This window comes from Lissotriton helveticus, chromosome 6 (genome assembly GCF_964261635.1).
Source record: "Lissotriton helveticus chromosome 6, aLisHel1.1, whole genome shotgun sequence".
Lineage (NCBI taxonomy): Eukaryota > Metazoa > Chordata > Amphibia > Caudata > Salamandridae > Lissotriton > Lissotriton helveticus.
In genome coordinates this window covers 365367100-365393363 of record NC_136067.1, presented here as the reverse complement: position 1 = coordinate 365393363, position 26264 = coordinate 365367100, and the positions used below count along the sequence as shown (strand labels likewise).

Genomic DNA, 26264 nt, shown 5'->3' with positions numbered 1-26264 from the left:
AATCTACTGTATTTGGTGGAAGATGTTTTAAAGAAGGAATGTGGCATGACAGAGCGCGCCATTGAATGTGTGCAGGATTTCTCCACAAGGGGCTTGTATGATGTGACCTTTGCCAGTGATTCTATATGCCAAGAGGTTTTGCGTATTGTGTCAGACCGCCGAGACCTGCCTGTGCTCAGAGGTCTCCGTTTCACCCCCATGTTTGCACCGAGGGAAGTGGTGCTGATTGTTCATATGTACAACCCATACACTGATCCACGTCTGATTGAGATTTTTCTCTCTAGGTACTGTGAAACTTTTCGGGGGGGCACTAAAATTAAAAACATGTGTGGCATTTGGAATGGCAAGCGGAAATACCAGGTCACTTTTAAGGAAGACCCAAGTGGGGTGGGGGGCTTTGCTCACCCCCCTCAGTCATTCAATCTGGGGGCAAACAAGGGTTTCCTGCTGTATTCGGGCCAGCCCTCCTTTTGCAGAATGTGTCAGCAGTTTGGGCATGTTAAAGATCAGTGCTCTGGACAGGCGTGTCGTAACTGTGGTAGCCTAGATCATAAAACACCAGAGTGTAAGGTACCCAAAAAATGTAACCTTTGTGGTAGTGACCAGCACCTCTTCAGAACGTGCCCAAAGAAGAAATTTTCCTATGCCTCTGCAGCTGGTGGAGCCGCCCCTCTCCCCCAGCCTGTGGGTCAAGCTCCAGGGTCAAATGGCGCAGGGGAGGTCTCAGATGTGACTCAGCTTGGTACTGACTCCCTTGGTCCTGATGTGTTAGGAATCATTGATGGCATAGAAATACGGCGCTGCGGGGGACAGGAGGACCTGGGGGAGGAGGAGAAAACACAGGCCACGGAGGACCACCCCCCCCACCCTGACCTCGAAATAGACATGGGCGAGGAGGAGATACAGCTCCCCAGTGAGGAAGAACTGGCAGAACAGGCAGAAGCGGCGCGCCTTAAGCAGAGCATCGTAGAGCGTAGGGCTGCACGCATAGAGAAGACGCAACCCCCACCCCCCAGCGTAGAGCCCTCTTTTGTGGCGACAGATTTCCCCCCTTACCCTGGTCGGTCCAATGCCCCTGCCCTAAATGTAGTCACACCGGGTGTAGTAGCTGACAGTGTGCCTGAGAGTGGGGCCAGCGGGGTGAGCCAGGTGGTGAGTGACCTCAGGCGTGCAGCGTCAAACACGTCCATATCAGCCCCCCGTCTGGTCTCGAATGTAGAGAACGCTAGCATGGATCATAGTGGGTGGAAAACACAAAGCAACAACAAGCGCAAGAATAGGGAGGCGAAACTCATGGGGGACCAGCCTTCCTCCATCAAGCTGCGCAAGCGTGTGTCCTCCCTAGATAGGGGATCCAGAGGGAACAGATATGCTGCTCTCTCCTCCCTCTCGGACTCCGAGGAGGGTTTCTCTGATCGACCAACAGACACTGGGTTCAGAGGTATCCAGGCCACGGACCTGGACAACACACCAGACCTAGAGGCATTATTGCTACATGCCATGCAACCCCCTTCCGACGATGAGTTAGTGGTACCAGATAGTGGCTCAGAGGGGCAGGTTGCACAACACCCACGTAAATAAATATGGCTGTTATATTATTTTGCAATCTACTGATGGCGGTCACTGTGGCATCTTGCAATGTGAGGGGTATGAACACCCCCCTCACACGAACCATGGTGCTGGACTATTGCAGAAATGTGTGTGCTGATATTATTTGTTTACAGGAGTGTCATCTGCCCTTTCGCCCCCGCTATACATCTCTGCAGGCACTCTGGCCGGACGGCCCATCAGTCTGGTCCGGTGGCCCGGAAAAAAATGATGGTCTGGTAACGCTTTTCCAGCGCAGGCATTGGCAACTCACTGAGGAGCGAGTGCTGGACCCTGGACGGGCGGTCCTCCTTTCGCTCCTAATGGATGGTATCCCAATTAAAGTGTGTAATGTGTATGCTTCCCCCCATAAGCAGGACCGGGCGGAGCTACTCGCCCTCATCAAACCCTTTCTTACAGGTGCAACACCTTTGTTTCTAGTAGGGGATTTTAATTGTATACTGCATGTAAAGGACCGCCAGGGGCAGGCGACTGGCTACTCACTTGATGCTACTTCCCATTCCCTCACCAGGTTGTTAAGTGATTTAGGAATGTATGACACTCATAGGCGCCACTCGCCACCTGGCACTGGCTTCACCTGGGAAGCAGAGCACGGTCAGGTGCGCTCTCGCCTTGACTACATCTTTGCTTCTAAGGCCTTCACGTCCACATCTTGTACATTGGTGCCGGTGCCTTTCTCTGATCACCAACTGCTGTGCGCCTCTTTTACCATCCCGCAGCGCCCGCAGAGAGGCCCGGGGTCCTGGAAACTTGGTGGTCACCTGCTTCGTGACCCTGCTGTCACGGCCAAATACCGGAAACAATACGTTAAGTGGGCAGCTGTTAAAACAAGGTTCCCCTCCCAATATTCATGGTGGCAATGGGTGAAAATAAAAACACGCTCTTTCTTCCAGGCACAAGGAAAGCTGGTCCGGCAGGCGGAATGGAAAGACTTCCGCGCCCTGCAAAACCACCTGGTGTTGGTAAGACAATTGGGGGCAGCAGGAAAACCAGTTGTAGAAGAGGTGCGTGCCATAAAGAAGGACATGTCAGCCTGGTTGGCAAAGAGAAACAAGGCCATCATGTTCCAATCCCGGGTCAAACAGTTTACTGACGATGAAAAATGTACCTCTTTCTTTTTCAAAAAGGCTCAGGGGTCCCACACACTACTTACCACTCTAAAGGATGCCAATGGTGTCTGTAAGCAAGGTGTTACTGAGTGCCAGGCTATTGCCCATGATTTCTATCGTGACTTGTATGCTGCCCCCACTAACCCCCCTTTGATTGCAGAGCTCGGCTCATACTGCGAAGCGGCAGATGTGGGTCTCAACAGGGAACAGCAGACGTACCTTGCAAGCCCCTTTACCGGGGAGGAGTTCCTTGCGGCACTGGGCACAGCCCCCCCAGGCTCTAGTCCAGGCCCTGATGGGCTGACCTGGGAGTTCTACAAAACTTTCTGGGACCTTATATGCCAGGATTTCATGGACATGGTGGTGACCTCCTTCCGGAACAATGATTTCACTAACGATTTTTTCACAGGCATCATCATCCTACTTTACAAGAAAGGGGAGGTGACCTCTCTGCAGAACTGGAGGCCCATCTCCTTACTCAACACAGACTACAAATTGATTTCCAAAGTGTTGGCGCGCAGGTTTCGCGCTGTTCTGGGCGAAGTGCTCCACCCAGACCAAACTTGCGCTGTGAAAGGGAGGTCTATTGTAGATAGCCTGACCACACTCAGAGATGTCATATACTACCATGCTGACAGGCACACATCTTTGGGAGTCCTAAGCCTAGACTTCCAAAAGGCTTTTGACAGAGTGTCGCATGCTTTTCTTTTTACAGCGCTGCAACGCCTAGGGATCCCAACTACTGTGGTGGGCATGCTGCAGACCCTCTATGCTAGTGCTAACAGTGTGGTGAGCATCAATGGCTATCATACCAAACCTTTCCCTATCCTGTCCGGGGTGCGTCAAGGTTGCCCGCTGTCTCCTGCTCTCTTTGTGTGTGCACTGGAGCCCTTCTTATGTCACCTACGAAGGGATAAAATTATACGTGGGGTGTTTGTACCAGGGGGCGGGGGCACACAGGCTAAGCTTGTAGCCTACATGGATGATGTCACGATATTATGTACCGACGTCCAGTCTGTCCGCAGAACGCTCACACAGGCATCTATTTTCCAGGAGGTGTCTGGCTTACGGCTCAATGTTGACAAATGCATATGTTTAAAAATGGGCCCATGGGATGCCTTGACCACCTTACAGGTACCGGTGACCACAATGCCCATAAAGCTTCTGGGGGTGCTCTTTGCAGAACAAGCACCAATAGCGCAAAACTGGGAAGAGGTGTATGGTAAGCTGTCCAAAAAGATCTCGCTGTGGTCCACGCGCACTCTGACATTGGAGGGCAAAGTACTAATTGTCAAAGCTGTGCTCATGCCCTTGATGCTGTACCTTGCCATGATCTTTCCCCCCCCCCCACCCGTTTTGGCAAAATGTACCAAGTTGTTCACTTTCCTCTGGGGCTTCAGGATGGAAAAACTGAGTCGCTCAAAAGTATGTAAGCATTGGCGGAAGGGGGGTAAGGGGATGCCACATGTGTCCACTTTCCTAATGTCAAAAGTATTTTGCCACACTGTTGCACGTCTTGATTCTGCCATACCTTCACATGCAGCTTCGTATGTTAAGTATTATATGGGGACAACCTTCAGGCAAAGAGGCCTCTTCAGTCCCTCTAACACTGCACCTTTAGCCCAGACTGTACCTGAGTATTATACTGCTTTGATAAAATTTATGGACACTTTGGACATTGCAGCCATACCCCCCGCAGCCCGCTGCCAAGCCAAACTGCTCAAGGACCATTTGACCTCGTTGGAGCAAACAAACCTGCTTGGCCCGTTTTCGGAAGACCGATCCTCATCTGTTTGGGAGCTGATAGGTCACCGTGGCTTGTCACACAGCCAAAGGGACCTCGCCTGGCTCAGCGCCCACGCCTGTCTGCCGGTGAAGGCCTTCCAACATCGGCGGAGACTGGCACCTGTGGACCAATGCCCCAGAGACTCCTGCCTGCATGCTGAGACTGTGTACCACTTGTTCTGGACTTGTGCCCATGCCCAGGCCTTCTGGACTTTGCTACGGCCTTTTCTCAAGAACATTGCCCACATTCAGACACTGACTTTTGAGATGGTATTGTATGGTTGGTCCCTACCAGATTTGTACCTCCTGACGGCATGGCGCATTTTGAACTGCGGCAAAGAGACACTGTGGGAGGCCCGCAACGCCCTGCTTTTCCATCATAAGGTGCTCCACCCGGCGGCCTGCAGGAACATCTGCCTGGACAAGATGCATACGTACGTCCACATTGACGATGCTCGCTTTGGGTTTTCCCAGGCTAGAGCTCTGTGGCGTTTCTCGGACTGGAAAGGTTGGGTCACTTGAGAGACTTACTGCACTACCCTGCCACCGGGTATACAATAGGATTGGCACTGTATAGGCCCAATAAAGGTTTTAGTCCACTTTTCTGAAAATGTATTTGTAAAAACTTGCCCTGTGCCACGATCTGTACCACGTGGTTTATACACTCAGTATACTGGCATTACTATTTGGATAATGTCCCTATCGACCTTGCCCTATATAACGCTCTGTAACCTATGGCGCTGACAACAGCATACTGATATTACCCCTCCTGGATGATGTATTTTGAAAACGGTACTTTATACCACGCTCTGTAACCTGTGGTTATGTCTACAATGTACCACGCTCTCTTGGATACCATGTACATGTGCTTGTAAATTTACCCTGTATTTGTGCCTTTAAAACTAAATAAAGGTTTTCAAAACAAAAACAAAAAAAATCTGTTCTTATCAGTTTAATATCTGATACGTCCTCTATCTGGGGACCATATATTAAATTGATTTTTGGAACAGGGAGATGGAATAGGAGCTTGCTCTGTCCACTCCACGCATCAACCTGGTATTGCAGTACCTCCAGGAATGGTGCACTTCCCCACCCGGGGAAAACAATGCTGTTGAAAAATAGACAATAAAACGAAAGTAGCGTTTCACTACCAAACCCTGTAAAGTGGCGCTATTGTGTTTGCGTGTGAATAAAAGCAAACTGGTCACCGCGTCTTGCCTTATTTATGTATTTATTTGACTCATTTGCCACTTTGCGGCACCCGGGCCGTGCGTTATTTATTTATTTATTTTTCGCGTTTGAAATAAATAAATAAAATGATTTCTTTTTATTTTTTTTCCCCTTCTCCATCCAGACGCTGCACTTTGAAAAGAGACAAACTTCGGAAAAAGATTGTTTTTCCAGCAGCAGACTTTCAGTGGTTTTGGATCCATTTCACTGGGGAACGAATGGAAGAAGGTTCCCAGCAAGTCAGTAGGATGGATGGATGGAGGGAGGGAGGGAGGGAGGGAGGGAGGGAGGCAGGCAGGCATGCTGGCAGAGAAGTGGACACTGCCCTTGGCTTCTCTGAGCAAGAAGAAAAATACAGAGTCCTTTTCCTTCTCTGCCCGCCCCGCCCGTCCCTGAACGGCCACGAACGGCCAAGCCTTATCTATAGGCCTTAGGCTGCAGGGGAGCAGTGTCCCCGGCAAGCGAGGGTGAGGGGCCGGCCATATCCGGTCAGGGAGCTGTCCAGGGCATCCTGGGCTGATTCCCAGCATCCCCTGGCTGCCAGGCTTTCTGGCCAGCCGGCTGGAAGCAGTGCGCAGGAAGGGGCGGGGCATGCAAATTCTAGAAAGAGGACAACGTGGGTATGCTAAGTGACGCCTGATGAGGCGACAGCCGAGGAGGACTCTGGGAGCCGGGAGAAGGCCTGAGGCCGGGGCCTCCTTTCCACCCAGACATGCTGAGCTCTTGCTGGGAGTCGGAAAAAGAGGCGGAAAGGCGGCCAGCGACGGTGCGAGGGAAGACCCAGGTCCGGGTGAGCCAGGTAGATTGCTTCGGGAGGCGTTGCTTCTGAATCGGCCCTGGTTATCGCTTCTCGGCCTTTTGGCTAAGATCAAGTGTAGAAATACACTTGTGAATAGCTAGAGGGCGCTTGACCCCTGGAAACCCTTTGGTTGCTGGGCCTTCGCTCCACGGCTTGTCCGTGGCAAGGCTGCGTGACTGAGGGCGGAAAGGCTAAAGCCGAGGAGACCACCTTCGAGGGACACCTGGGGGACACTGGGCCTTCGCTCCACGGCTTGTCCGTGGCAAGGCTGCGTGGACCCTGGGACCGTTCCAACAGGGCAGAAACCTACTACAGGAGGGATACCTGGATCCGCTTGAGTGGAGGGACGGGCTGCGGCACCTGGCTTGTCCGGGGCCCAGCTGATGCCCAGAAACTCGGGGGGTGAAGGGGAAGCCCCTCCAGAGCTGACCACAGGCCCGCACATAGCTGCGTGGCCAGGAGACACTTTGGAGTGACCCCGGGCGCACTGGGATAGTGCACGGCTCGGGGACACTCAATTGAGGAATTTCGACCCCCCCACATAGGAACACCTGGCCTACACGGCCAGGAACAGGTGAGCTAAATAGCACACGGGGTGGTGGGAGGAAGATAAGGAGCCCGAGAAAGAAAGGCGGGGAAACCCTGGGCGCACCGGCGGTGCTCGGCCCGGGGACACCCCGAAAATACCGGGAAACATAATCCAGTACACCCGCAAAGCAATCGCAGGCAACAGCTGATTGGAGAGACCCCGGGCGCACCTCCTTGGTGCTCGGCCCGGGGAGACTCCAAAAAAACACTTGAATTCCGGCAATTTTAAATCATTACCGCGAGCCCCCAGGCGCACCGGCTGGTGCTCGGCCAGGGGGCACGCAGACGGGAAAAAGCACAACAGCTGGCCAGCAAAGATCCAGGGAGCAATCGCAGACTCCCCCTCGGCCAGGAGGCACGCACTGACAGAAAAGAACGGGAAAAACGCGAGCCCCTCGGCGCACAGTCTTGTGCTCGGCCAAGGGGCACGCCAGACGAGCTGAACAGGCATATTTTCGAGGGCTGCGCATAAAACGACCCAGCAGCGCCCCCTAGCGAAGGAAAAACGGTAAACAAAGCGAGCCCCCAGGCGCTATCACAGAGCTCGGCCAGGGGGCACGCCCAAACGTATTCAGAGCCAAAAAGGAGACAAAAATCGCGAGCCCCCAGGCGCACTTCACAGTGCTCGGCCAGGGGGCACGCCCAGCAAAGAATCAAAGAGGAAATACCGCGAGCCCCCGGGCGCACCGGCTGGTGCACGGCCTAGGGGCACGCACCTTTCTGCCAGCATAAGAACCCCACCAATTCCACACAGGGGAGGAGAAGGCCAAAATCAGTGAGCCCCCGGGCGCACCGCCAGGTGCTCGGCCAGGGGGCACACAACCAAACATGGGGGACCCCAAAAGCTACGCGAATGCAGCAGGAGGAAATCGCGCAGGAGGAGCAGCAAGAAATGCGACAGGACAAGCAACACCCACAGGTATAAGGAACACAGTTAGATTTGAAATCCAGGATGAGGCAAAACACAAAAGGAACCTCAGCCACTTAATGGACACTGTCTTCAAAAAGGTTTTAGATATAGATCCCACGGCAGTAAAATGCCTACAAGACTTCAGAATTAGAGGGCTCTTTGATGTCACTTTTGATAATGAGACAATGTACCACAAATGCTTGTTTAACCTAAATTGTTATAAAGATAAGGAGGAGTTAGAGGGATACAACATCACCCCCCTGTCCACACCCAGAGAAATACCTATAACTGTACAATGCAATCTATGTGGGGGAAACAACCACCTGTACAAAAACTGCCCCAATAGAGAAATGCCTAAATACCCAGAACAAGTAGCAGAAAAGAGAAATCAGAAAAAAAACCCTGAGACAGAAAAAGCAAAACAGGCAGAAGAAAGCACAAAAATTAGAGAAAATGCTAACGAACAAAATACAGATAGTACTAGTACACAAAACACAACGCCACACATACAACCAACTCCACAGATAGAAAAAGATGAGACCCAAACACCCACACAAATAGTACAGGAAACACCAGAAGAATATCAAACAGAAACACAGAAACAAACTTGATAGTAGATCAGACAGTGGAGGTAGTTACAATAGACCTAACTGGCACACAAGGGGACACCCAAGACACCAAGGAAGACCCTTTAGATAATTACAATCCAGAGTGGCTTTTTGCAGTGACACAAAACACAGGGAGCACCCACATCACACAGTCAATAGAACCCCAGATGCAGCCAGAGATAGAAATGGAAGAGGAAGAAACAAACAAAGATGCAGAGAATGGAAACAAGGAGGAAAAAAATACAAGACAGGTAGAAACAGGTGATGCCCCAAATGTAAATAACTTATCAGACTCCGAATCAGAAAACGAAGATATTTCAAGCTCACAAAAATCAGAGAAAGGCGCTCTGAGAGTATCAGCCAGACAGATAGCAAAGAAAAAAGTGAGAAAGGAAATAAAAAGAACCCTTTTGTTACAAGAAGCCCCACCAAACAAAAACAAAAGAAAAGCTTTCAGCCAAATGGGAAGTTCACAAAGTCCAGGCTCTAGATTTAGCAGCCTGGCGAACCTACCAGACTCAGAGGACCTCCACATGGAAGGTCTGTCTGACATAGAAAATGGAAAGGACCTCATCTTAGATGAGGGAAACCAAAAGAAAGAAGGGCCACCAGGCAACAGCCAAATATACTTCAACGATGAAGACGATATTGTATCAACTTTTGAAAGTGTCTCAATCCTCCAACAACAGGAGAATGAGATACCTGACAGCATATAAATTTAAAATTAAAATGATGTGGAAAATCATAATAATGGCTATAACAATAGCCTCCCTAAATGTTAGAGGTTTGAGAAACCAAACCAAGAGAGCAGCTATATTTCATTACTGTAAAAACCTAAAAGCAGACATCATATGTCTACAAGAATGTGGCCTACCTTATGCTGACGAATACAGCCACATAGAAAAAGAATGGCCCTTGGGCCCTTCCTTTTGGTCAGGAGGAGGAAATAAAAATGCAGGAGTGGGGATCCTCTTTACAAACAACCACCCACAACTAATACAAGAGACTATAATCTCGCCAGGGAGAGCACAAATGCTAACCATAAATTACAGAGAAAATATATTAAAAATTATTAATATATATGCCCATACCAAAAAGAATGAAAGGAAAGAACTGTTAGAAAACCTAAATTTCTTCTTAACTGGCAACCAACCATGCCTCATAGCAGGAGACTTCAACTGCATTCTGTCACCAGGAGACAGATATGGATCCTCCATGCAGTACAAATTAGATACTACTTCCAAAAGTCTTAAGTATATAATAAAAAATTTCAACCTCCAAGACTCATTCCCCCTATGCAACCCGAACACAACGGGCTACACATGGCTATCTGGAGATGGTAACACCACATCCAGAATAGATTTTATCTTCGCTAACAGACAAATAAAATGCATAGCATCAAAACTAGATGATAGCTGCTTAACTGACCACCAAACAGTCATAACAGAATGCCAATTACCTCATGCACCCCAAAAAGGAAAGACCTATTGGAAGCTAAACACCTCAACTCTATCTGAGGAAGAAACAAAAACAGCATTCCAAACTCAATATAGCAAATGGGAAAAACAAAAGAAAAACTTCCAAAATCTCACCCTATGGTGGGAATTTGTTAAAAAACAAACTAAAAACTTTTTCTCAAATATAGGAAGAGAGAGAGCAGCCCAACAAAGAGCTGACTTTAAAAACCACCAAGAAAAACTGGCCTTACTAATAGAACTGCAAGACGCAGGAGTAGAGGTAAAGGAAGAGATGCTAAAAACTAGGGAAAACATAAGAAAATGGTATCTACAAAAAGGCAGAGAGACCATCTTTAACTCAAGAGTAAAAGAATACGAAGAAGGGGAAAAATGCAACGCTTTTTTCTTCAAAAAAGCAGCGCAAGCCCAACAAAATATCCCAGGCCTAAAAGATAAAAATGGAAAAACAACAAATAAAATAGAGGAAATACTAGAAATAACAGCAGAATTCTACAAAAACCTTTACAAAAAAAAAGGAATAGAGGAAGATACAGGAAATGACTTCCTACAAAACTTAGAAGGGAATTTGACAAAAGAAGCAAAATCCTTCCTAGAAAAACCCTTTGAAGGCCAGGAATTCCTAGAAGCACTCGCCCAGACACCAAAAAACTCTGCCCCAGGGAAAGACGGCCTACCCTGGGAATTCTATAAAACCTTCTGGGGTACAATAGCAAGAGATTTTATTGAAATGCTCAACAAAGCAACTGAAGAAAAACAACTCCCACCATCCTTTTTAGAAGGAGTAGTAACCCTAATCTATAAAAAAGGTGACAAAGAATGCCTGGAAAATTGGAGACCCATCACTCTTTTAAACGTAGACAGTAAAATACTAAGCAAACTGATGACAAATAGAATTAAAAAGGTGCTCAAAGCAGTCATTCACCCAGACCAAACCTGTGCAGTCCCTGGTAGGAAATCATGGGACAGCATGATCACGATAAGAGATGCTATCTGGATGGCGCTAGAAAAAAACTCCCCACTAGGAGTCCTCTCACTTGACCTTCAAAACGCCTTTGATAGTGTCTCCCATGAATACATGTTTAAAGTCCTACACCATATGGGTTTCCCACCAGGATTCACTAAGATAATAAAACTGCTATACTCTAACGCCTCCAGTGCATTCCAGATAAATAACCACCTCTCCAAAGAAGTACAAATAGGCACAGGAGTCAGACAGGGTTGCCCACTATCACCAGCACTGTTCATCTGTGCACTAGAACCACTCCTAGCAACCTTGAGAAAAGACAAGGTAATAAAAGGAATCTTTGTCCCGGGGGCCGGGGGAAATAAAGCAAAATGCATAGCCTATATGGATGATATAACCATATTATGCCCAGACCCACAGTCAGTCTCAAGAACAATTCTACATTGCAACATCTTTGCACAAGCATCAGGACTAAAACTAAACCTAGACAAAACAACCTGCCTTACAGTAGGGAATTGGAACAACTTGGCAAAAATACCAGTTAAAACCACCAAACAACCAACAAAGATACTAGGAGTCAGGTTCTCAGAAGACACTTCAGGAGAAGACAATTGGACAGAAGTCAAAAATAAGATAAACCAAAAAATTGGACTATGGAAAAGTAGATCCTTAAGCCTGGTAGGAAAAATACTGGTAATTAAAGCGGTCCTGCTCCCTTTGATGCTATACTATGCAGTGATTTTTCCTCCCTCCAAAGAGACACTCAAGAGTCTGCAGAAAACAATTTTTGACTTCTTTTGGTCCTCCAAAATGGAAAAACTTAAAAGAGAGATAGTTTACAAAAGCTTAGAAAATGGGGGCAAGGGAGTGCCAAACCTATACCTCTTCTTCCTCGTCACGTACACCAGCCTATGTCTAAATGCAATTAGAGAAAGAAGGAACATTGCAGCACACTTCATCAGATATGGAGCTGCAAACATTTTTAGAACAGCAAAACTATTAGAACAAGACAACAGACTACCCACAGCTTTTGTCCCTCCAAAAATGTACAACATTATAGATGACTTTCTGAAAAGTATGAAGAAAATACAACTGAAACCAGAGGACTTCATACACAGAATGGCCCTGAAAGAAGCCATACAAGACAAAGAAATTATGACACCTGCAAACAACCTCAATGAAAAACTCTCCAAAAAAGCATGGACAATGGCGAACAGCAAGGAGATCACCAATAGCCAAAAGGACCTGGCATGGCTAACCATCCACAAGGCTCTACCAGTAAAAAGCTTCCAACATAAGAGAGGACTAGCAAAGCAATCTACTTGCCCAAGAGACAATTGTAAAGCGGAAGAATCAGTACTCCATTTCCTCTGGAACTGCTACTTTGCACAGCTAACATGGAAAACCATTGGTCCCCTGATAAAAGGGATCACAGGACAAAACAACATAAACTATGAACTCATCCTGTATGGTTTCCCCACAACATGTACTAAAGACAAACACAACCTACTTCTGAAAATCATATCATGTGTATGGACCACAAGAAACCTAGGAGTCTACCAACACAAGACCTTCTCCACCAAAGATTGTATAAATATTGCATTGGATAAAATAATGGTTTTTTATTATGTGGACATTAAAAAACAAGGCAAACTACAAGCAGAAAAAATATGGAAACAAAAAAAATGGGCAGAATGGGTAACTTAAAAAATATTTAGGAAAACACTTTAGCATAAAAGTGTTTTCTCTTACAATGAAACATATCTCGATGGAAAACTGACAGGTCTCTGCCTGCGTGCAACACCTAGTCCAGTTAAAAAGTATGCCACCCACAATGGGATTGGTTAACATGTATCTATGACAAAACAATTTTTCTAAATAAAGTATATTTTTTCAAAAAAAAAATCTGTTCTTATCAGTTTAATATCTGATACGTCCTCTATCTGGGGACCATATATTAAATTGATTTTTGGAACAGGGAGATGGAATAGGAGCTTGCTCTGTCCACTCCACGCATCAACCTGGTATTGCAGTACCTCCAGGAATGGTGCACTTCCCCACCCGGGGAAAACAATGCTGTTGAAAAATAGACGATAAAACGAAAGTAGCGTTTCACTACCAAACCCTGTAAAGTGGCGCTATTGTGTTTGCGTGTGAATAAAAGCAAACTGGTCACCGCGTCTTGCCTTATTTATGTATTTATTTGACTCATTTGCCACTTTGCGGCACCCGGGCCGTGCGTTATTTATTTATTTATTTATTTTTCGCGTTTGAAATAAATAAATAAAATGATTTCTTTTTATTTTTTTTCCCCTTCTCCATCCAGACGCTGCACTTTGAAAAGAGACAAACGTCGGAAAAAGATTGTTTTTCCAGCAGCAGACTTTCAGTGGTTTTGGATCCATTTCACTGGGGAACGAATGGAAGAAGGTTCCCAGCAAGTCAGTAGGAGGGAGGGAGGGAGGGAGGGAGGGAGGGAGGGAGGGAGGGAGGGAGGGAGGGAGGCAGGCATGCTGGCAGAGAAGTGGACACTGCCCTTGGCTTCTCTGAGCAAGAAGAAAAATACAGAGTCCTTTTCCTTCTCTGCCCGCCCCGAACGGCCACGAACGGCCAAGCCTTATCTATAGGCCTTAGGCTGCAGGGGAGCAGTGTCCCCGGCAAGCGAGGGTGAGGGGCCGGCCATATCCGGTCAGGGAGCTGTCCAGGGCATCCTGGGCTGATTCCCAGCATCCCCTGGCTGCCAGGCTTTCTGGCCAGCCGGCTGGAAGCAGTGCGCAGGAAGGGGCGGGGCATGCATATTCTAGAAAGAGGACAACGTGGGTATGCTAAGTGACGCCTGATGAGGCGACAGCCGAGGAGGACTCTGGGAGCCGGGAGAAGGCCTGAGGCCGGGGCCTCCTTTCCACCCAGACATGCTGAGCTCTTGCTGGGAGTCGGAAAAAGAGGCGGAAAGGCGGCCAGCGACGGTGCGAGGGAAGACCCAGGTCCGGGTGAGCCAGGTAGATTGCTTCGGGAGGCGTTGCTTCTGAATCGGCCCTGGTTATCGCTTCTCGGCCTTTTGGCTAAGATCAAGTGTAGTTTCACTTGCCTCCCCTAGGGGAGGGCGGTCAGTTGGGATGTTCTCATTGAACTTTGTGTGTCAATGATATTCCCAATACGTAGAAACGAGATTCGGTTCCGGATCGACAATGACAGCAATGTCATTACGCATATGACAGTAATGTCATAACGTTTTTAGTAGCCTGGCATGCTGGACTGTTGGGCAGTACCCCAGGGGGGGCTGACTGGCAGACCGGCTGAATGGCGATTTTTTTTGTAGGTCAGCAGGCGAGACTGGGCTGCTGTGCCAACCGGCTTTGGCTGACAACCGGGCTGATGACCTTGGATGGAACGACAGGGCCGAAAGGCATGGCTGGAAGGCTAAGTCGCCCCCTGTCCAGGCGAACCCTCCTAGGTCTGACCGGCACAAGGCCAACCAGCTAATGGCTGTCTGCGGATTGGTTCCCCGCTTTCAGCTGGGCTGGTTGGCTGCTGGATGGAGGTAGTAGCAGGACAGACCGGGGTTGGCTGAAAAGATAAGCCATGCCTAGTACCCCCTGGGCAAGTAGGCCAGGCGAGACGGCTCGGTTGAAGGGTGAGGCCGGCGGGTGTGGCAGACTGGCCAGACCTGCTGACTGAGGGTGTGACGGGTAGGACAAAAAAAAAAAAAAAGAAAAAAAAAAAAAAAATCTGTTCTTATCAGTTTAATATCTGATACGTCCTCTATCTGGGGACCATATATTAAATTGATTTTTGGAACAGGGAGATGGAATAGGAGCTTGCTCTGTCCACTCCACGCATCAACCTGGTATTGCAGTACCTCCAGGAATGGTGCACTTCCCCACCCGGGGAAAACAATGCTGTTGAAAAATAGACGATAAAACGAAAGTAGCGTTTCACTACCAAACCCTGTAAAGTGGCGCTATTGTGTTTGCGTGTGAATAAAAGCAAACTGGTCACCGCGTCTTGCCTTATTTATGTATTTATTTGACTCATTTGCCACTTTGCGGCACCCGGGCCGTGCGTTATTTATTTATTTATTTTTCGCGTTTGAAATAAATAAATAAAATGATTTCTTTTTATTTTTTTTCCCCTTCTCCATCCAGACGCTGCACTTTGAAAAGAGACAAACGTCGGAAAAAGATTGTTTTTCCAGCAGCAGACTTTCAGTGGTTTTGGATCCATTTCACTGGGGAACGAATGGAAGAAGGTTCCCAGCAAGTCAGTAGGAAGGAAGGAAGGATGGATGGATGGATGGATGGATGGAGGGGGGGAGGGAGGGAGGGAGGGAGGGAGGGAGGGAGGGAGGCAGGCAGAGAAGTGGACACTGCCCTTGGCTTCTCTGAGCAAGAAGAAAAATACAGAGTCCTTTTCCTTCTCTGCCTGCCCCGCCCGTCCCTGAACGGCCACGAACGGCCAAGCCTTATCTATAGGCCTTAGGCTGCAGGGGAGCAGTGTCCCCGGCAAGCGAGGGTGAGGGGCCGGCCATATACGGTCAGGGAGCTGTCCAGGGCATCCTGGGCTGATTCCCAGCATCCCCTGGCTGCCAGGCTTTCTGGCCAGCCGGCTGGAAGCAGTGCGCAGGAAGGGGCGGGGCATGCAAATTCTAGAAAGAGGACAACGTGGGTATGCTAAGTGACGCCTGATGAGGCGACTGCCGAGGAGGACTCTGGGAGCCGGGAGAAGGCCTGAGGCCGGGGCCTCCTTTCCACCCAGACATGCTGAGCTCTTGCTGGGAGTCGGAAAAAGAGGCGGAAAGGCGGCCAGCGACGGTGCGAGGGAAGACCCAGGTCCGGGTGAGCCAGGTAGATTGCTTCGGGAGGCGTTGCTTCTGAATCGGCCCGGGTTATTGCTTCTCGGCCTTTTGGCTAAGATCAAGTGTAGTTTCACTTGCCTCCCCTAGGGGAGGGTGGTCAGTTGGGATGTCTTCATTGAACTTTGTGTGTCAATGATATTCCCAATACGTGAAACGAGATTCGGTATCGGAACGCAATAGGAATGTACCGGAACGACAATGACAGAAATGTCATAACGTTTTTAATAGCCTGGCATGCTGGACTGTTGGGCAGTACCCCAGTGGGGGCTGACTGGCAGGCCGGCTGAATGGCGATTTTTTTCGTAGGTCAGCAGGCGAGACTGGGCTGCTGTGCCAACCGGCTTTGGCTGACAACCGGGCTGATGACCTTGGATGGAACGACAGGGCCGAACGGCATGGCTGGAAGGCTAAGTCGCTCCCCTGTCCAGGTGAACCCTCCTAGGTCCGACCGGCACAAGGCCAACCAGCTAATGGCTGTCTGCGGATTGGTTCCCCGCTTTCAGCTGGGCTGGTTGGCTGCTGGATGGAGGTAGTAGCAGGACAGACCGGGGTTGGCTGAAAAGATAAGCCATGCCTAGTAACCCCTGGGCAAGTAGGCCAGGCGAGACGGCTCGGTTGAAGGGCGAGGCCGGCAGGTGTGGCAGACTGGCCAGACCTGCTGACTGAGGGTGTGACGGGTAGGACAAAAAATAAATAAAATACACTGGTCTGTGGCTAGAGGGCGCCTGAAAACCGGACACCAGTCTCTGCTGGGCCTTCGTTCCACGGCTTGACCGTGGCAAGGCTGCGTGGGGGCAGGTGAAAGGAATAAGGCAGGGTCGTGACTTAGGAAGCACGCCTGGGGAAAGCTGGGCCTTCGCTCCACGGCTTGTCCGTGGCAAGGCTGTGCTGACCCCAGTGTCGTGCTGACGAGGAAACACCTTTAGGGGACAGAATTCGGAGCTTGCACATAGCTGCAGCTCCAGGAGGCTTTTGAACGAGGAGCCCTGGGCGCACTGGGATAGTGCACGGCTCGGGGCACCTCTGGACCCAGACACTGAAAACCCACTCGGAACACCTGCCCAAACGGGCAGGAGCAGGTGAGCCCAACCCCACGGGGAGGGTGGTGGGAGGGTGCAGGGACCGAATCGAGCATCTTCAGACCGCATTCCTTTGGAGAGACCCCGGGCGCACCTCATCGATGCTTGGCCCGGGGAGACTCCAAAACACTCGAATTCCGGCAAATTTAAGGCATTACCGCGAGCCCCCAGGCGCACCGGCTGGTGCTCGGCCAGGGGGCACGCAGGCGGGAAAAAGCACAACAGCTGGCCGGCAAAGATCCAGGGAGCACTCGCAGACTCCCCCTAGAGGCAGAAAATCGGCAAAAGAGTAAAGCGAGCCCCCAGGCGCTCTCACCAGAGCTCGGCCAGGGGGCACGCACTGACAGGAAAAAACGGGATAAAACGCGAGCCCCTCGGCGCACAGGCTTGTGCACAGCCAAGGGGCACGCCAGAGGAGCTGATCAGGCACATTTTCGAGGGCTGAGCAAAACGACCAAGCGGCCCACCCTAGCGAGAAGAAAAGCGGTAAACAAAGCGAGCCCCCAGGCGCTCTCACAGAGCTCGGCCAGGGGGCACGCCCAAACGTATTAAGAGCCAAAAAGGAGACAAAAATCGCGAGCCCCCAGGCGCACTTCACAGTGCTCGGCCAGGGGGCACGCCTAGCAAAGAATCAGAGGAAATACCGCGAGCCCCCGGGCGCATCGGCTGGTGCACGGCCTAGGGGCACGCACCTTTCTGCCAGCATAAAGAACCCCACCAATTCCACACAGGGGAAGAGCAGGCCAAAATCAGTGAGCCCCCAGGCGCACCAGCAGGTGCTCGGCCAGGGGACACACAACCTAACATGGGGGACCCCAAAAGCTACGCGAATGCAGCAGGAGGAAATCGCGCAGGAGGAGCAGCAAGAAATGCGACAGGACAAGCAACACCCACAGGTATAAGGAACACAGTTAGATTTGAAATCCAGGATGAGGCAAAACACAAAAGGAACCTCAGTCACTTAATGGACACTGTCTTCAAAAAGGTTTTAGATATAGATCCCACGGCAGTAAAATGCCTACAAGACTTCAGAATTAGAGGGCTCTTTGATGTCACTTTTGATAATGAGACAATGTACCACAAATGTTTGTTTAACCTAAATTGTTATAAAGATAAGGAGGAGTTAGAGGGATACAACATCACCCCCCTGTTCACACCCAGAGAAATACCTATAACTGTACATATGTACAACCCCTTCGCATCCCCAACAGAAATTGCCAATTTCCTACGCAGGTACTGCCAGACTGTAAGGGGAGGAAGTGAACTTAAGAATGAGTGGGGCATCTGGAATGGAAAGTGCAGATACATGGTCACCCTGGAAGCAGATGAGGAAGGAATAGGAGGAACAAACCCCCCCCCCCTTAACTTCTCAATAGGGCCCAATAGAGGTTTTCTTTACTACCCAGGACAGCCAAACTTTTGCAGGGCATGCTTACAATTTGGACACACTAAAGAGTGGTGCCCAGGAGACATATGCAGGAACTGTGGGAAAAAGGGACACATGGCACAGGACTGTAAAGCCCCCAAAAAATGTAATCTATGTGGGGGAAACAACCACCTGTACAAAAACTGTCCCAATAGAGAAATGCCCAAATACCCAGAGCAAGTAGCAGAAAAGAGAAATCAGAAAAAAAAACCTGAGACAGAAAAATCAAAACAGGCAGAAGAAAGCACAAAAATTAGAGAAAATGCAAACGAACAAAATACAGATAGTACTAGTACACAAAATACAACGCCACACATACAACCAACTCCACAGATAGAAAAAGATGAGACCCAAACACCCACACAAATAGTACAGGAAACACCAGAAGAATATCAAACAGAAACAAACCTGATAGTAGATCAGACAGTGGAGGTAGTTACAATAGACTTAACTGGCACACAAGGGGACACCCAAGACACCAAGGAAGACCCTTTAGAAAATTACAATCCAGAGTGGCTTTTTGCAGTGACACAAAACACAGGGAGCACCCACATCACGCAGTCAATAGAACCCCAGATGCATCCAGAGATAGAAATGGAAGAGGAAGAAACAAACAAAGATGCAGAGAATGGAAACAAGGAGGAAAAAAATACAAGACAGGTAGAAACAGGTGATGCCCCAAATGTAAATAACTTATCAGACTCCGAATCAGAAAACGAAGACACTTCAAGCTCACAAAAATCAGAGAAAGGCGCTCTGAGAGTATCAGCCAGACAGATAGCAAAGAAAAAAGTGAGAAAGGAAATAAAAAGAACCCTTTTGTTACAAGAAGCCCCACCAAACAAAAACAAAAGAAAAGCTTTCAGCCAAATGGGAAGTTCACAAAGTCCAGGCTCTAGATTTAGCAGCCTGGCGAACCTACCAGACTCAGAAGACCTCCACATGGAAGGTCTGTCTGACATAGAAAATGGAAAGGACCTCATCTTAGATGAGGGAAACCAAAAGAAAGAAGGGCCACCAGGCAACAGCCAAATATACTTCAACGATGAAGACGATATTGTATCAACCTTTGAAAGTGTCTCAATCCTCCAACAACAGGAGAATGAGATACCTGACAGCATATAAATTTAAAATTAAAATGATGTGGAAAATCATAATAATGGCTATAACAATAGCCTCCCTAAATGTTAGAGGTTTGAGAAACCAAACCAAGAGAGCAGCTATATTTCATTACTGCAAAAACCTAAAAGCAGATATCATATGTCTACAAGAATGCGGCCTACCTTATGCTGACGAATACAGCCACATAGAAAAAGAATGGCCCTTGGGCCCTTCCTTTTGGTCAGGAGGAGGAAATAAAAATGCAGGAGTGGGGATCCTCTTTACAAACAACCACCCACAACTAATACAAGAGACTATAATCTCGCCAGGGAGAGCACAAATGCTAACCATAAATTACAGAGAAAATATATTATAAATTATTAATATATATGCCCATACCAAAAAGAATGAAAGGAAAGAACTGTTAGAAAACCTAAATTTCTTCTTAACTGGCAACCAACCATGCCTCATAGCAGGAGACTTCAACTGCATTCTGTCACCAGGAGACAGATATGGATCCTCCATGCAGTACAAATTAGATACTACTTCCAAAAGTCTTAAGTATATAATAAAAAATTTCAACCTCCAAGACTCATTCCCCCTATGTAACCCGAACACAACGGGCTACACATGGCTATCTGGAGATGGAAACACCACATCCAGAATAGATTTTATCTTCGCTACCAGACAAATAAAATGCATAGCATCAAAACTAGATGATAGCTGCCTAACTGACCACCAAACAGTCATAACAGAATGCCAATTACCTCAAGCATCCCAAAAAGGAAAGACCTATTGGAAGCTAAACACCTCAACTCTATCTGAGGAAGAAACAAAAACAGCATTCCAAACTCAATATAGCAAATGGGAAAAACAAAAGAAAAACTTCCAAAATCTCACCCTATGGAGGGAATTTGTTAAAAAACAAACTAAAAACTTTTTCTCAAATATAGGAAGAGAGAGAGCAGCCCAACAAAGAGCTGACTTTAAAACCCACCAAGAAAAACTGGCCTTACTAATAGAACTGCAAGACGCAGGAGTAGAGGTAAAGGAAGAGATGCTAAAAACTAGGGAAAACATAAGAAAATGGTATCTACAAAAAGGCAGAGAGACCATCTTTAACTCTAGAGTAAAAGAATACGAAGAAGGGGAAAAATGCAACGCCTTTTTCTTCAAAAAAGCAGCGCAAGCCCAACAAAATATCCCAGGCCTAAAAGATAAAAATGGAAAAACAACAAATAAAATAGAGGAAATACTAGAAATAACAGCAGAATTCTACAAAAACCTTTACAAAAAAAAGGAATAGAGGAAGATACATTAAATGACTTACTACAAAACTTAGAAGGGAATTTGACAAAAGAAGCAAAATCTTTCCTAGAAAAACCCTTTGAAGGCCAGGAATTCCTAGAAGCACTCGCCCAGACACCAAAAAACTCTGCCCCAGGGAAAGACGGCCTACCCTGGGAATTCTATAAAACCTTCTGGAGTACAATAGCAAGAGATTTTATTGAAATGCTCAACAAAGCAACTGAAGAAAAAAAACTTCCACCATCCTTCTTAGGAGTAGTAACCCTAATATATAAAAAAGGTGACAAAGAATGCCTGGAAAATTGGAGACCCATCACTCTCTTAAACGTAGACAGTAAAATACTAAGCAAACTGATGACAAATAGAATTAAAAAGGTGCTCAAAGCAGTCATTCACCCAGACCAAACCTGTGCAGTCCCTGGTAGGAAATTATGGGACAGCATGATCACGATAAGAGACGCTATCTGGATGGCGCTAGAAAAAACACTCCCCACTAGGAGTCCTCTCACTTGACCTCCAAAAGGCCTTTGATAGTGTCTCCCATGAATACATGTTTAAAGTCCTACACCATATGGGCTTCCCACCAGGATTCACTAAGATAATAAAACTGCTATACTCTAACGCCTCCAGTGCATTCCAGATAAATAACCACCTCTCCAAAGAAGTACAAATAGGCACAGGAGTCAGACAGGGTTACCCACTATCACCAGCACTCTTCATCTGTGCACTAGAACCACTCCTAGCAACCCTGAGAAAAGACAAGGTAATAAAAGGAATCTTTGTCCCGGGGGCGGGGGGAAATAAAGCAAAATGCATAGCCTATATGGATGATATAACCATATTATGCCCAGACCCACAGTCAGTCTCAAGAACAATTCTACATTGCAACATCTTTGCACAAGCATCAGGACTAAAACTAAACCTAGACAAAACAACCTGCCTTACAGTAGGGAATTGGAACAACTTGGCAAAAATACCAGTAAAAACCACCAAACAACCAACAAAGATACTAGGAGTCAGGTTCTCAGAAGACACTTCAGGAGAAGACAATTGGACAGAAGTCAAAAATAAGATAAACCAAAAAATTGGACTATGGAAAAGTAGATCCTTAAGCCTGGTAGGAAAAATACTGGTAATTAAAGCGGTCCTGCTCCCTTTGATGCTATACTATGCAGTGATTTTTCCTCCCTCCGGAGAGACACTCAAGAGTCTGCAGAAAACAATTTTTGACTTTTTTTGGTCCTCCAAAATGGAAAAACTTAAAAGAGAGAGAGTTTACAAAAGCTTAGAAAATGGGGGCAAGGGAGTGCCAAACCTATACCTCTTCTTCCTCGTCACGTACACCAGCCTATGTCTAAACGCAATTAGAGAAAGGAGGAACATTGCAGCACATTTCATCAGATATGGAGCTGCAAACATTTTTAGAACAGCAAAACTATTAGAACAAGACAACAGACTACCCACAGCTTTTGTCCCACCAAAAATGTACAACATTATAGATGACTTTCTGAAAAGTATGAAGAAAATACAACAGAAACCAGAGGACTTCATACACAGAATGGCCCTGAAAGAAGCCATACAAGACAAAGAAATTATGACACCTGCAAACAACCTCAATGAAAAACTCCCCAAAAAAGCATGGACAATGGCGAACAGCAAGGAGATCACCAATAGCCAAAAGGACCTGGCATGGCTGACCATCCACAAGGCTTTACCAGTAAAAAGCTTCCAACATAAGAGAGGACAAGCAAAGCAATCCACCTGCCCAAGAGACAATTGTAAAGCGGAAGAATCAGTACTCCATTTCCTCTGGAACTGCTACTTTGCACAGCTAACATGGAAAACCATTGGTCCCCTGATAAAAGGGATCACAGGACAAAACAACATAAACTATGAACTCATCCTGTATGGATTCCCCACAACATGTACTAAAGACAAACACAACCTACTTCTGAAAATCATATCATGTGTGAAAGAAAGTTTATGGACCACAAGAAACCTAGGAGTCTACCAACACAAGACCTTCTCCACCAAAGATTGTATAAATATTGCATTGGATAAAATAATGGTTTTTTATTATGTGGACATTAAAAAACAAGGCAAACTACAAGCAGAAAAAATATGGAAACAAAAAAAATGGGCAGAATGGGTAACTTAAAAATATTTAGGAAAACACTTTAGCATAAAAGTGTTTTCTCTTACAATGAAACATATCTTGATGGAAAACTGACAGGTCTCTGCCTGCGTGCAACACCTAGTCCAGTTAAAAAGTATGCCACCCACAATGGGATTGGTTAACATGTATCTATGAAAAAAAAAAATTTCTAAATTAAAGTATATTTTTTCAAAAAAAAAAGAAAAAATCTGTTCTTATCAGTTTAATATCTGATACGTCCTCTATCTGGGGACCATATATTAAATTGATTTTTGGAACAGGGAGATGGAATAGGAGCTTGCTCTATCCACTCCACGCATCAACCTGGTATTGCAGTACCTCCAGGAATGGTGCACTTCCCCACTCGGGGAAAACAATGCTGTTGAAAAATAGACGATAAAACGAAAGTAGCGTTTCACTACCAAACCCTGTAAAGAGGCGCTATTGTGTTTGCGTGTGAATAAAAGCAAACTGGTCACCGCGTCTTGCCTTATTTATGTATTTATTTGACTTATTGGCCACTTTGCGGCACCCGGGCCATGCGTTATTTATTTATTTATTTTCCGCGTTTAAAAAAAAAAAAAAATTTATTTCTTATTTTTTTCCCCCTTCTCCATCCAGACGCTGCACTTTGAAAAGAGACACACGTCGGAAAAAAATTGTTTTTCCAGCACCAGAGTTTCATTGATTTTGGATCCATTTCACTGGGGAACGAATGGAAGAAGGTTCCCAGCAAGTCAGTAGGATGGATGGATGGAGGGAGGGAGGGAGGGAGGGAGGGAGGGAGGGAGGCAGGCAGGCAGGCAAGTGGACACTGCTGTTGACGCGGGATTTCTGGTCTATAGTTATTATTCCAGCTCCCGATTCGGGTCGACTAGATCGTTGGTACCTGTCATTGAGTAAAAGGCAATCAGCTACTAGGTTAATCAATTTAAGAACTTAAGCCACTCTAAAGAACCACTGACTACCAAATGAGTTTAAAAGTTTATTATAAAGCCAAAAGTATCTGAAGATACAAACATCTCAGAATAAGATTCAAAAGATATACAGGTATCAATATGAAAAGGTACTCTCGGAATGCTCTCAATCGGCAAAAGGAAATGATCAATATTATCTCAAATAACATTAGAGTTGCAAGAATCGCTATAAGTTGCAACTTAAGAGTCATTTACAAAAAGGAAAATTCAGATTAATCTATCCCTACACTGGACTAAGTGACATCCCTACTTAACAAGATCTTTACCTAAAAAGGTGTCAGCCGTGGTGACTTCCAAAGAAGATCACGCACTTCTCTTAGTCTTCTTGGGAATCGTTCTCTTAAGTTCAGTCTATCTGCCTACCCATCCGCTTTCTTAGGCTCCCCAGATCATCTGCTCTGTCTCTTCCCCGGGGTGCTGTCCCTAATACGAAATCACATTTCCAATAGGAACGCCCCTGGAGACGCCCCTCACGTGGTATCGATTCTGGCGGTAAATTCCACACTGGTGCTCCTCTGGACCCTTCGTTAAAGTTGACCTTGCTTCCCAGGCTTCTTCTCCGCTGGTCTGTACCCCCCAGGAAATTCCTGAAGCCTCCTCCAGGCCTGTGCCAGGCGTCTCTGAACAAAGCCCATTCATCACTAGACTGATTAGGGCTCCTCGCACCTGCAAATAAACCGTTCTACTGTGGGCCCCAAATTCCAGCCTCTACCATATCTAAAAGTCGTAAACTATCTCTTCGTTTGAGCTCTGTGCGATCTCTCCTTAACGAGCACATGCAGATCAAAGAAGCAACTTTATCTATTCAAGCCTACTAAATCACATGAAACAGGCCTCTGCACTCTGAAAACATTTTCAGCCTGATTCATGTACGGGCCGTTTTGCGTGGCCCTAATAGCGAATCATAGCGACTCGCTATTGAGGACACGCAAAACGGTATTCATGTAGGAATTGCTAAATAAATAGCGATTCCTACATGTTCTCTATTTGCAAGTAGAAAATTGCTACTCGCAAAAAAAGGAATAACTCCCCATTCATTCCTATGGGCCAAAAGGCCCATAGGAATGAATGGGGAGTATCCCTTATTTGCGAGTAGCAATTTACTACTCGCAAATAAGATAGCGATTTTAAGGGTGTCAGGGGTGTCCAAAGGACACCCTGTAGCACCCCTAAAATGCACATTTGAACAGGTGTTGCGCACACACATGTCCAAAGGACATGTGTGTGTGCAACATGCAACTTAGAAAAATGCTTTTAAAAGCATTTTTCTAAGTTTTTGCTATTTACCGAGAGGTCTGACCTCTCGGTAAATAGCGGCCCAAATTTGCAAAATCGCAATTTTTGAAAGTGTCATGAATAGCATTTAAGGAATCTCTAATAGAGATTCCTTAAATGCTAATTCTCGCATATTAGCTAATTCTTCATTAGCGATTTTTGCATTTGGGATTGTGAATCCCAAATGCCAAAATTGCACTCGCAAAAGGCAAGATTCTGAGAATCTTGCCCTTTGCGAGTGCAATTTAGCTTCATGAATCAGGCTGTTAATTTCTTGGTTTAAACAGTATTCTAACTAACACACATTACTATAATGTAACACATCTATATAAGACATATTCTTCAATTCTATGATTAATAATACTTTGGAAAAATGTTATGTCCACGTCTCATGTCAGTGTAGCAGCACTTATACATTTACTGTGAATTGCCATGGGCCTACACATTTTCATTGGTTTGCAGATTTTCGTTTCTCCTTCACATAGTCACTTAACATGAAGAACATGGAGTTTCACATCATCCTTGCGTTTCTATAAACTTCTACATTAGTTGTCACACAGATATATATATTTCTATTATAACTAAAACACTTTTACCATTTCCACTCTATGAATATAACACTCTCGTGCAATCTATATTTAAACTAATACTACGTGCTTGTAAATATGGTGCACTTATACATTTTTCAGATTTGCGCTCTCTCAATCCCCCCTTTGATGACTTCCAGTAGTCATCATCATTGTAACACCCTCATTTTAGGTATAGCTTATCAAACTGGAGTCGTTGCAACCTTCCCTCGTTTCATCTCTTCTAGAGCCCTCAGACTCCTGTACTGATTCTCCTGCATCGCAGCTAATCTTCTCCCCTGTTCTCGCATGGATCTCTGCAACCTATTCGCTCTGTACCATTTGTACAACCGCACCAATCCCCACAAAGTGATTACACAAATCACTATTATGATGATAGGTTTCAGTATGTACCAAACGAAACCCTTTCCCAGGTTTGCAAA

At 46.7% G+C, this 26264-nt stretch overlaps 3 non-coding genes and 2 pseudogenes across 3 annotated transcripts; all 5 read left to right on the top strand.

Annotated features, from left to right (window-relative positions):
• The first annotated feature begins 5410 nt into the window (after positions 1-5410).
• LOC144764328 (U2 spliceosomal RNA) lies at positions 5411-5592 on the top strand. The gene has a single exon (XR_013596498.1). It is a non-coding gene; the product is annotated as a U2 spliceosomal RNA (small nuclear RNA).
• Positions 5593-12949: 7357 nt separating this feature from the next.
• LOC144764311 (U2 spliceosomal RNA) lies at positions 12950-13137 on the top strand. The gene has a single exon (XR_013596492.1). It is a non-coding gene; the product is annotated as a U2 spliceosomal RNA (small nuclear RNA).
• Positions 13138-14121: 984 nt separating this feature from the next.
• LOC144764497 (U2 spliceosomal RNA) lies at positions 14122-14312 on the top strand. Its single transcript, XR_013596568.1, has one exon. It is a non-coding gene; the product is annotated as a U2 spliceosomal RNA (small nuclear RNA).
• A 430-nt stretch (positions 14313-14742) lies between these two features.
• Positions 14743-14960, top strand: LOC144764414 (U2 spliceosomal RNA; annotated as a pseudogene).
• An 8224-nt stretch (positions 14961-23184) lies between these two features.
• LOC144764315 (U2 spliceosomal RNA) lies at positions 23185-23364 on the top strand (annotated as a pseudogene).
• The last annotated feature ends 2900 nt before the right edge of the window (positions 23365-26264 follow it).